Genomic DNA, 13,309 nt, shown 5'->3' with positions numbered 1-13,309 from the left:
ATTAAAGTTGTACGTTATTTTATTCAGATATCACAACATCTGCAACATTTATTTTCCTCCATGAAATGCTGTTACTGTTAGCAAAGTCAGCAAACCATCGCTTGAAAAAAAAAAAAAAATTGACATTTCGCCACGTGGCTACAATAACCGGTACTGTAGTCACGTAGCAAAATGTTTTGCGTAGGTAATTAGTGACGTGAATTTTTTCACGTCGCTAATTAGCCATGTGGCTTGTTGCCATGACGCCAATTAGCCACGTGGCAAATAAGCCACGTGGTTAATTTATTATTATTATTATTAATTTTTTTTTTTAATAAAATTTTAACCACGTGATTTTTTATTTTTAATTTTTTAACCACGTCGCCAATTAGCTACGTGGCAAATAAACTACGTTGCTATTTGTTATTTAGAAGGAAGGGACGTACTGGGCCGGAGTTCTCCCAAAATTGAAATTGAAGTTTCTCTCAACTCTCTCTCTCTCTCAACGTGGACGAGTATGGACCACTTTAAATTTTGCCTTTATTTTTTATTTTTACATATCTCTATGATCTCAACTCTCTCTCTCTCTCTCTCTCTCTCTATTGAATAAAAAAAAAAAAAAAAAACTCTTTCTTCTTCTTCCTTGTCTCTCTCTGTCTCACTTTTTTTTTTTTTTTTTTTTTTTTTTTCCAGAAACTCGTTTTTGTCGTCAATGATGGAGATGAAGGCGTCGAGCTCCACTCTAGGCCGGATTTTTTTGGGTCACCGGTCCGATCTTCCACTTTTTCTCCCCTTTTTTGAACTCTCTTGGAACTCTGTGTTGGCCGAATTTTAATTTTGGGTTGAATTTCATGGGGGAGGAAGGGGAACGAAAATTGTTTTTTGTTTTTTTGGGTTGAATCTCTATGTCGGTTATTGTTTTTCGTCGTCGGGGAACGGAAATCCGCTCTGGACGTTGACGGGGAAGGAAAATCCTCACCAAATCTCGTTGGATCTTGACGACATCGTCGACGACGAGTTGGACCTGAAGATCGTATATGATATACGTCGGCCCTCGCCGGAGATCCAGTGAGATATAGTGATATACGTATATCGTATACGATCGATATTGAAAAAAAAAAAAAAAAAAAAAAAAAAAAAAGAAGAAGAAGAAGAAGAAGAAGGACAGAATAAATTTGGTTCTATTTTTTTTTTTTAAAAAAAAATTGCTTTTTGGCGACGTGGGTTAGGGGTAGGTGGTTAAAAATACTTATTTTCGACCTTTTTTTTTATTTTTAAAATAAAAATAAAAATGCATTTAGCCACGTGGGTGTACCACATGGCTAAATGTTGCGTGGCTAAATAACCACATATATGAAAAGCCACGTGGCTAATTGGCATTTAGCAATATCCTTACTAGCTATGCAGAAACCACGTGGTTAATTGCACATGTCGAACCGTTAACCACGTGAATGTCCCACATCCACGTGGCTAATTGCACATGGTTAAAAAATACATGTTTTGTAGTGCATTTTCTATATATATATTTGGGAGACAATATCAAACAATTTAGTAACCAATATTAACTAATTTTTTTTTTTTTTTATATATATATATATATATCACAAGTGAGAAAGAGTTGTAATGATGGACAAGCCGGTTTTGTCAGTTTATATTGGAAGTGCAAGTTCTGGATCTTCTGTATCCTCATCTTTTTTCTATTTATTGAAAAAAAAATTAGTTAGGTATATATAGGGGGTCAGCCGACCGGTTCATTCATATATATATATAAAGATTATTGCTTCTTTCAAACAAAGAAAAGATCGATTGAAGAGGACATGCACAAGTTTGAAGCAAAATTATTTATTTATGTATGTATTTATTTATTTGTTTTCGACATATCCTTTTAGAAGTGGATGTTTTGCCATCGTCCTCGAAATTTGTGTTTCATAATTTAGTAACGAAATTTCATTCTCGAAATTCATAAATTATGCTACGCATAATATTAGTTAAGATGGTAGCTCAAAATCTTATAAGCTTTGCTTCCAACAATCACCATATGATATAAGTAATGCTTCGAGTCTATGATATATAATATCTCAAAATCTTGTTGGTGAAAAAGAGAAAGCCTAACATGAAAGAAAAAAGCTTGTCAATTTAGCCAAAATGACCTGCGTGGAATTCAAGCAAGGTTAATTTCCAATGCAAACGCTTTAACCTCTTGCGAGTATATATCGCAGGCAAGTCATTCTTGGCTATCAAACAAAACTTTAATCTTCATGTTAGGCCTCACTTATTCTCAAGTATTCTGCTCCAATGGGAACTCTTAGAGTTTCTATTCATAGGCATGCAGTAGTACTAAAAGAATTGAGACTAGATTCAGGTCGCAGTTTTCTTGTATAGATTTTCTTCTCGTCAAGTGCATCATTTTGCTGACCATAAATGGAATATATCCCTTTTCTTTTGTTAGATGAATAAATATATTCCTTTTATTCAGTTGAGGGGACCCTAAACAATGTATTATCTTCATCATGTACTTGCAGCTCAACAGTGGAGAAGGAATTTCCACTCGAAGAAAACTCACGAAGACCTAAAATCGGTATTTTATCTTACTCTTTACGTTTTTAGGATTGGGTGGGGAGCGGTCAGCAAATGAGGATCATTCATCTTAACTTTTTTTATTTTTTTATTTTTGTAGGTGCTTTTTATTGGTAATTTGGATCTTTTGTTCCGAAATAATATTTGCAACTAAATCTCAACAACATTTTTATGGTGTTCTGCAATGTGTTTACAAGAGTTTTGAAGTCTGACCCAATGAAGGGGACAAAAATTGTTTTATATATGTATATAAATCATATCATTTCTAAAAACGTATGATCCTCACAAATTACAAATAGAAAAAACTAACAATTTACGAACAGAAAGAGACAATACCTTTTGATAGATGAAATGCTAAGATGGCAATCATGGGAAGCAAAGACTACTTTTTTGTTGAGAAAACTGAAATGATCTTGTTAATTTTTTTTTTTTTTTTTTTTTGTAAACAGTTATGGTACACCCCAAGCCTTTGCCTTCAAACGTCGTTAAAAATAACCGTTTAAGTTTTTGAAATAAACGTGTATTTTTTGTTGGCAAAATCAATGTTTAAGTTAAACTCACCATTTAACTTTAAATGTACACTTGGCTGCATTTTAAAAAGTCATTTGTCACAATATTATGCAATGCTCCTACTCTCCTACTGATTCCTCTATTATATATATATATATATATATATATGAGAAACGATACATATCCATCTATAACCCATCTCTCTTGTAAATTTACTGTCGAATCTGCGAGATCCACATTCTCTTGTTCTTCTCTCTTGCAAATCTGTGGGACTCATATTAGGTGCCACAGATTTAGAAGTGAATTTGTCCATTTTTAGCTTATTTGTCCTTCTTTACCTTGTACTGAGATGAAAAAAAAATAGCCAAAAAAAAGAAAAAGAAAAAGGAAGAGGAAACATTTCTTTTAACGAATTATTTCAAATCAAGTCATTTTACCACATGAATAATGGCGTACGTACCAACTAAAATTAAGATTTTATGATTTTTTTTTTTCCCTTTTTCTTTTATTTATCAAACGCTTCATGACAAAATTAACTATATCAAATCATTATTCCATGCAATCTTCCCTTAAATATCTTGAAGTCCAAATATATATCTAAATACACGTACAAAAGCATGGTTTAAATTAATATGTGGAAATTAAATTGCAATTTTTCAAATTCAATATACATAATTTCATTTAGATCGATTATAAAATAGAACTTAATCAACATTACTCCAAAATTAAATGGTTTAAAGTATATAATGACATGGTACCAGCTAAAATTGTAACGTGTCAAATTTTAAATTGGACTGTGTGATTTCAATGAAACCACCGTCTATCATAAATTTTTCGCTAGGTCTAAATGGCTTATCAATTATCAACTGTCATATTAAATATTATAAAAAGATCAACGGTCACGATTTGGTGATTCGATAATTTGATCAACGGCCAAGAATTCATCCTAGATTGACCGTTTTTAAATCAACAGCAAAGATTTAATATTGTTAAAATCCGGGATTGAATTCAATAGCTACGAGTCAATATTGAAATCCTAATGATCTAACGGATGTAAATAAAATCCCAAACGGCAAAGATATATCTTCTTTTCTGGCATTGTACATACTTGTATGCAAAGGCTATTGAAACATAAATCAAAATTTTGGCAGATTTACCCAAATCAGAATGACTCATATTATTTCTTCCATTTAAGCAAAGCAAGATCAGATTGCGCATAAAATCTTCGTGGAGATGTTATTCAAGCATTAAAATCTCCATAGAGATATGATTCAAGCATTATGGATGGTGGGAGGTGGTGTTCTTTGCACTTGTCTCTGGATGCCAACAGCAGCGACCACAAACATGGGGTTTCGCAATTGTGCACAAGCAACATTCTTTACACTTGCCCATATACTCACACGCTGCGGCCAAGAAAAAGGAAAATCAAACAAATTGATAAAGATACAATTTAATAGATGTAGGAGTTTGTTTTTCTTTGTCTTGTAGAAGGAATTTATGCCACCAACATTTTCTCCAAGGAGTACTCTAAATTTTAGTATAAGTTCTTTATAAACCGACTTAATAGTCCACGTACCATAGTTAATTCAAAAACTAAACAATTAAATTTAATTGGAACTGAATTTGACAGTATCACGTGGACTATTACGTCAATTTTGGGACGCCAATAGGAAAAAAAAAACAACACGGGCTACTATATATGTCAATCGAATAAACGATTAATTACTTCAACTTAAAATCACAAAAAATAAAAAATAAAAAAAAATAATCTGGCATACCCATGACGCAAGACAGTGCCACATTCTTTCTAGTAAATGTTTTTCTCAATTCATTTCACATGATAATAGAAACAAAAAATCCTGATGATATTCTAAAATTTTAAGAATTTTCTATTAGGAAAATTTTATCAAATTCCAACCATTTTTTCTAGATTGAAAGAAATTTACATTATATGTACAATATCCTAACAATAGACCCAATTAGGGGCCCCTTACGTGCACAAATTTCAAAACTGAAAGGACTCTAGTTTTGTCTTTGATCACAAGAATTCCGAAAGATTAATTTAATTCAAAAAAAATGTACTTTTTTTTCTAGCTATTTAAGAGAGATGAATTAAATGAAAACATGCTTGAAGAAAAACATGGAAACATCAATGGTGTAAGAGACAATAGAGAGAGAAATTTACGAACTCCAACGTTAGGGAGAGACGACGGAATTTGGTCGTTTGCTTCGGTCTGAAGATTAGGGATGATCAACATCAGAAACACGCAGAGGAAAATTCTTGAAGAAGGCCATTGTTTGTGTTGAGTTTGGGAACTATGGTTATCAATGTGTTTCTTTTTGGCTATACGCTTTTCACGACTGCTATTTATAAAAGGGAATGAGAAAGAGAGGTAGTTAACCAAAATATGTTTCTAGATATATTAAGAAGGAACATAATGAAGATTTTCTACCAAAAATGTTGACTTGGAAACAATAACACGTCAGAGCTGACTGAATTACCCCTAGGCATTTATTGAAAATCATCTAATTTCTTAATGTTAAATACATCGAAACAGGTGTCACAGATGACACGAAAACATACATAAAACATCTACCACATTCAAATACTTCTCTAAACATGTTATATATGTTCAAAAGCACGCAAATACAAACAATTACAAATAAATACAAATAGCTACAAAACGTTAGCTTTAAAATCTTTAAGCTAGCATTATCTATTTCTTCATCTTCAAGGCTTGCACCAACAAATATGTGATTGCGGATGCTTTCACAATCCCATACTATATTTGTATGAGTCAATAGTCCCCAATAACATAATAAAATACTGATTTATTTAAAAACATACAATACATCAATATGATGACCGTTATATATTCTTATACGTACTCTATCTCATTAATTTAACTCATTGGCACGGACAGCGACAACTTCCCAATTTATTAATATTTTTACCATGAGTAGCGACGACTTTCCCATGCCGTTGGTAGCGACAACTTTCCAACATATATTAATATATTTACCATGGGTAGCGGCAACTTTCAATTCCCATGCCATTGGTAGCAACAACTTTCCAACATATATTAATATCTTTACCATGGATAGCTACGACTTTCCCATTTATTATTATTCTTACCACGGGTAGTGACTACTTTCCAACATATATTAACCATTTCATTAGTCATAACAGTAATATATACATATATAGCAGTAACATATACATAGTTTCAAACAAAACATGTAAAATGCCAAACAACTCGCATAAAATTAAATAAAGTAGAATCAAAACATTATCAAAGACCACCATGTATCATCCCCAGTGAATAAGAAATACTCACAGTCTTTTTGTGCAGTCTCTTAACTCATCACCTGCAATAAATATATACATATACATAGGATATTAACATCATCACTCATAAATCCTAATTATATTCACATGGGTACAATTATCACTTTTCTTTGGAAAGTCAGCTATATTTATTATCATGAGTTTTAAGAAACTCAACGATATTGCCATGATTTTAATTTAAAGGAATCCAACCATTAATCCATGAGCATACTATTAGTTTAAAGAATACTCATTATATGCTTAAATTTCAATATTAATTTTCAACAACCCTTAACAGAATTTCGTTCTCGAAATTCATAAATTATGCTACGCATAATGTTTCCTTTAGGAAGAAACTATGCTAAGCATTCTAAGCACCTACAAGCGAACAATGTGCACAAAAAATAAGGAAACCACATATGAGTAACATGCAGTTAGGAGCAGAACCAAAATCTGTGCTATTAAGGGGCGGAACTAGGATCTATGGTATTCGGGGGCGCTATAAGCACATAGCATTCAAAACACGATGGGGGCAAAACTAAAATAAGCTACTTTCACGTTGGGGGGGGCAAAATCAAAAGAAAACTTTTTGGGGGATGAAAAATTAACTTGGGGAGGGGGGTTTGCTAGTAAGAAATACATACTTTAAGGGTTTTTCAAAAAGAAATTGGAGGGGCTGAAGGCCCCCACACTTCTGCATGGATCTGCCCTGGCCTGCATACAATTCTTGGGGGACAGTCTTAGGTTGGTAGCTCTTGGGGACCGTCTTAGAATGGTGGTGAGGGATAATATTTAAAAGCACCATTCAAACAGGCCAGGAAGATCTGATAGGGCTCTATATAGGAGAACAACTAGTACTACGAGGTTGTCAAGTTAAAGATGGCTGTAGCAAGAATTTGCATGTGTAAATTTCTTCTTACATGATTTTATCTGAAGCAAATTGGTCCAGATGGAGATTAGTGCATTACCGACTTGTTCAAGAAATCACATCAATTGTAATACCAAGGCAGAGAGAGCAGCAAATAGTTTCTTCTTAAATTAATATGACTTAGAACATATATAAGTAATGCTTATTTTGTATGTATATAAAAGAGTTTAAATAAGAAGTCCAAGTCTCCAACCTGAGACATGCGAGAAATTTTTTTTGGTAGGGGCAGTAGACAATTAAAGTTGTACGTTATTTTATTCAGATATCACAACATCTGCAACATTTATTTTCCTCCATGAAATGCTGTTACTGTTAGCAAAGTCAGCAAACCATCGCTTGAAAAAAAAAAAAAAATTGACATTTCGCCACGTGGCTACAATAACCGGTACTGTAGTCACGTAGCAAAATGTTTTGCGTAGGTAATTAGTGACGTGAATTTTTTCACGTCGCTAATTAGCCATGTGGCTTGTTGCCATGACGCCAATTAGCCACGTGGCAAATAAGCCACGTGGTTAATTTATTATTATTATTATTAATTTTTTTTTTTAATAAAATTTTAACCACGTGATTTTTTATTTTTAATTTTTTAACCACGTCGCCAATTAGCTACGTGGCAAATAAACTACGTTGCTATTTGTTATTTAGAAGGAAGGGACGTACTGGGCCGGAGTTCTCCCAAAATTGAAATTGAAGTTTCTCTCAACTCTCTCTCTCTCTCTCTCTCTCTCTCTCAACATGGACGAGTATGGACCACTTTAAATTTTGCCTTTATTTTTTATTTTTACATATCTCTCTGATCTCAACTCTCTCTCTATTGAATAATAATAATAAAAAAAAACTCTTTCTTCTTCTTCCTCGTCTCTCTCTGTCTCACTTTTTTTTTTTTTTTTTTTTTTTCTTTCTTTTTCAGAAGCTCGTTTTTGTCGTCAATGATGGAGATGAAGGCGTCGAGCTCCACTCTAGGCCGGATTTTTTTGGGTCACCCACCGGTGACCCATGGAAGATCGGGTCCGATCTTCCACTTTTTCTCCCATTTTTTGAACTCTCTTGGAACTGTGTTGGCCGAATTTTAATTTTGGGTTGAATTTCATGGGGGAGGAAGGGGAACGAAAATTGTTTTTGTTTTTTTGGGTTGAATCTCTATGTCGGTTATTGTTTTTCGTCGTCGGGGAACGGAAATCTGCTCTGGACGTTGACGGGGAAGGAAAATCCTCACCAAATCTCGTTGGATCTTGACGACATCGTCGACGACGAGTTGGACCCGAAGATCGTATATGATATATGCCGGCCCTCGCCAGAGATCCAGTGAGATATAGTGATATACGTATATCGTATACGATCGATATTGGGAAAAAAAAAAAAAAAAAAAAAAAAAAAAAAAAGAAGAAGAAGAAGAAGAAGGACAGAATAAATTTTGTTCTATTTTTTAAAAAAAAAAAAAAAAAAACTGCTTTTTGCCTTTTTGGCGACGTGAGTTAGGGGTAGGTGGTTAAAAATACTTATTTTCGACCATTTTTTTTTAAAAAATAAAAATAAAAATGCATTTAACCACGTGGGTGTGCCACATGGCTAAATGTTGCGTGGCTAAATAACCACGTATATGAAAAGCCACGCGCCTAATTGGCATTTAGCAATATCCTTACTAGCTATGCGGAACCCGCGTGGTTAATTGCACATGTCGAATCGTTAACCACGTGAATTTCCCACATCCACGTGGCTAATTGCACGTGGTTAAAAAATACATGTTTTGTAGTGCATTTTCTATATATATATTTGGGAGACAATATCAAACAATTTAGTAACCAATATTAACTAATTATATATATATATATATATATATATATATATATATATATATATATATATATATCACAAGTGATAAAGAGTTGTAATGATGGACAAGCCGGTTTTGTCAGTTTAAAAAAAAATTAGTTAGGTATATATAGGGGGTCAGCCGACCGGTTCATTCATATATATATAAAGATTATTGCTTCTTTCAAACAAAGAAAAGATCGATTGAAGGGACATGCACAAGTTTGAAGCAAAATTATTTATTTATGTATGTATTTATTTATTTGTTTTCGACATATCCTTTTAGAAGGGGATGTTTTGCCATCGCCCTCAAAATTTGTGTTTCATAATTTAGTAACGAAATTTTATTCTCGAAATTCGTAAATTATGCTACGCATAATATTTGTTAAGATGGTAGCTCAAAATCTTATAAGCTTTGCTTCCAACAATCACCATATGATATAAGTAATGCTTCGAGTCTATGATATATAATATCTCAAAATCTTGTTGGTGAAAAAGAGAAAGCCTAACATGAAAGAAAAAAGCTTGTCAGTTTAGCCAAAATGACCTGCGTGGAATTCGAGCAAGGTTAATTTCCAATGCAAACTCTTTAACCTCTTGCGAGTATATATCGCAGGCAAGTCATTCTTGGCTATCAAACAAAACTTTAATCTTTCATGTTAGGCCTCACTTATTCTCAAGTATTCCTGCTCCAATGGGAACTCTTATGAACTGTTTGGCAACCGAGTGGAATAATTATTCCACTCGGGTTTTAGAAAAAACCCACCCACCAGCATAAAACCCGGATTTTGACCCGAGTTTTGAGAAAATTTAATGCTGTTTTTCAGATTAATGGTGGGACCCACGCGCAGGAAAAGTTGACTAAAAAAACGCGTGGGTCCCACATTTAAATAATAAAATATCAATAATTTAAATTAAAAAAAAAAAAGAAATTAAAAAAAAAAACAGAGGGGTGGCTGCCGGCTGGCAGCCACCCCCCTTGGGGGAGGCCGCGCGGCCTCCCCCGAGTACTGGGGGTGGCCGCGCGGCCACCCCCGACCCTTGGGGGAGGCCGCGCGGCCTCCCTCGAGTACTGGGGGTGGCCGCGCCCTTGGGGAAGGCCGCGCGGCCTCCCCCGAGTACTGGGGGTGGCCGCGCGGCCACCCCCGACCCTTGGGGAAGGCCGCGCGGCCTCCCCCGAGTACAAGGGGTGGCCGCGCGGCCACCCCCGACCCTTGGGGGAGGCCGCGCGGCCTCCCTCGAGTACTGGGGGTGGCCGCGCGGCCTCCCCCGACCACTGGGGGTGGCCGCGCGGCCACCCCGACCTCCTCTGGGGGTGGCGCGCGGCCACCCCCATTGCCTGGGGGTGGCCCGGCCACCCCCAAAAGGGTGGCTGCCAACCGGCAGCCACCCCTTCCTTCATTTTTTTTTTTTTTTTTTTTTAATTTTTAATTTTGATTTCAATTATTTTTTTTAAAAAATATTATTTATTTTTTTTAATTAAATAATCAATATATAATAAATTATTATTATTTAAATTATTATTTCACACAACTTTTCAAAATACCAATCATTATACACAACTTTTTAAACTTCCAATCATTTCTTATTATTAAAATATAATATTTTTCAATCTCAAAATTCAACATACAAACACAATTTTTTACCTCGATATTTGTAAATAGAATTAGAATTCAATTCTAATTCTAAAAATTCAATACCCAAACGCACCATTAGAGTTTCTATTCATAGGCATGCAGTATGTAGTACTAAAAGAACTAAGACTAGATTCGGGTCGCAGTTTTCTTGTATAGATTTTCTTCTCGTCAAGTGCATCATTTTGCTGCCCATTAATGGAATATATCCCTTTTCTTTTTTTTAGATGAATAAATATATTCCTTTTATTCAGTTGAGGGGACCCTAAACAATGTATTATCTTCATCATGTACTTGCAGCTCAACAGTGGAGAAGGAATTTCCACTCGAAGAAAACTCACGAAGACCTAAAAATCGGTAATTTATCTTACTCTTAACGTTTTTAAGGTTGGGTGGGGAGTGGTCAGCAAGTGAGGATCATTTATCTTACTCTTTTTTTTCTCCTCCCCATTTTTATTTATTTTTATTTTATTTTTTATTTTTTTGGTAATTTGGATCTTTTGTTCCAAAATAATATTTGCAACTAAATCTCAACAATATTTTTATGGCGTTCTGCAATGTGTTTTTAAGAGTTCTGAAGTCTGACCCAATGAAGGGGACAAAAATTGTTTTATATATGTATATAAATCATATAATTTTAAAAAACGTATGATCCTCACAATTTACAAACAGAGAAAACTAACAATCTACAATCAGAAAGAGACAATATATACCTTTTGATAGATGAAATGCTAAGATGGCAATCATGGGAAGCAAAGACTACTTTTTTGTTGAGAAAACTGAAATGATCTTGTTAATTTTTTTTTTTTTTTTTTTTTGGTTGGTTGTAAACAGTTATGGTACACCCCAAGCCTTTGCCTTCAAACGTCGTTAAAAATAACCGTTTAAGTTTTTGAAATAAACGTGTATTTTTTGTTGGCAAAATCAATGTTTAAGTTAAACTCACCGTTTAACTTTAAATGTATACTTGGCTGCATTTTAAAAAGTCACTTGTCACAATATTATGCAATGCTCCTATATAACCCATCTATAACCCATTTCTCTTAAATTTACTGTCGAATCTGCGAGATTCACATTCTCTTGTTCTTCTCTCTTGCAAATCTGTGGGACTCATATTAGGTGCCACAGTAGTGAATTTGTCCATTTTTAGCTTATTTGTCCTTCTTTACCTTGTACTGAGATGAACAAAAAAAATAGCCAAAAAAAAAAAAACATTTCTTTTAACGAATTATTTCAAATCAAGTCATTTTACCACATGAATAATGGCGTACGTACCAACTAAAATTAATGCCCCGTTTGTTTCAGCGTAAAATGATTTCTGGAAAATGGTTTCGGTATTTTCCGGTGTTTGGTAGGGGCGAAAATAATGGTCAACCGGAAAATGATTTCCGTTTGACCAAAAATGCTTAATAAATTTTGGAAAATGATTTACGCTTTTTAAAAGCATAAATCATTTTCCGTAAATGGTAGATGCAGTCGATTCTTTTTTAAACAACGCAGTCGACCTTTACGTTCAAGCAATTGACTATTGTCGAATTTCGACAAGTCAGATTCCGACTTCGGTCGATGCCGAAATTCGACAAATTAAGCCGGAATCTGGGACCGGACATCATGCCGGATCCCGGCCCGGATCCGGCCATCTGGCCGGAATCTTGGACCGATCCGGCCGTCTGGCAGGGATACTGGCCGGGATCCTTGACGGATCCGGCCAGAAAGGTCGGACCCCCGGCATCTGGCCGGATCTGGCTGTTCTGGCCGAATCTCCGGCCAGGACGGCCGGTTTCTGGTCAACTGGCCGGGATCCGGCCGTTTTGTGCCGGAATCCGGCGAAAATGGACGGATTCCGACAACTTTTGCCGGAATTTGTATATGCCAAATTTTAAAAAATATTTTTATATTATTTTATATTAATATTTTTTATTTTGTGAATAAAATTTATTTTTTTTTAAATTAATATGATTAAATTAAAATATAAAAAATATTTGTAATTTTTCGTATGCGCCAAACACCGAAAAATGATTTCGACGGAAAATATTTTTCTGAAAAATGACTTCTCTGAAACTATTTTACGACGGAAACCATTTTACGCCGAAACAAACGGAGCATAAGGTTTTATGAATTGTTTTTTTCCTTTTTCTTTTATTTATCAAACGCTTCACGACAAAACTATATCAAATCATTATTCCATGCAATCTTCCCTTAAATATCTTGAAGTCCAAATATATATCCAAATACACGTACAACAGCATGGTTTAAATTAATATGTGGAAATTAAATTGCAATTTTTCAAATTCAATATACATAATTTCATTTAGATCGATTATAAAATAGAACTTAATCAACATTACTCCAAAATTAAATGGTTTAAAGTATATAATGACATGGTACCAGCTAAAATTGTAACGTGTCAAATTTTAAATTGGACTGTGTGATTTCAATGAAACCACCGTCTATCATAAATTTTTCGCTAGGTCTAAATGGCTTATCAATTATCAACTGTCATATTAAATATTATAAAAAGATCAACGGTCACGATTTGGT

The sequence above is a fragment of the Alnus glutinosa genome, chromosome 11 (assembly GCF_958979055.1).
Source record: "Alnus glutinosa chromosome 11, dhAlnGlut1.1, whole genome shotgun sequence".
Lineage (NCBI taxonomy): Eukaryota > Viridiplantae > Streptophyta > Magnoliopsida > Fagales > Betulaceae > Alnus > Alnus glutinosa.
The sequence above is the reverse complement of the archived record's forward strand: the minus strand, read 5'-3'. Positions refer to the sequence as shown.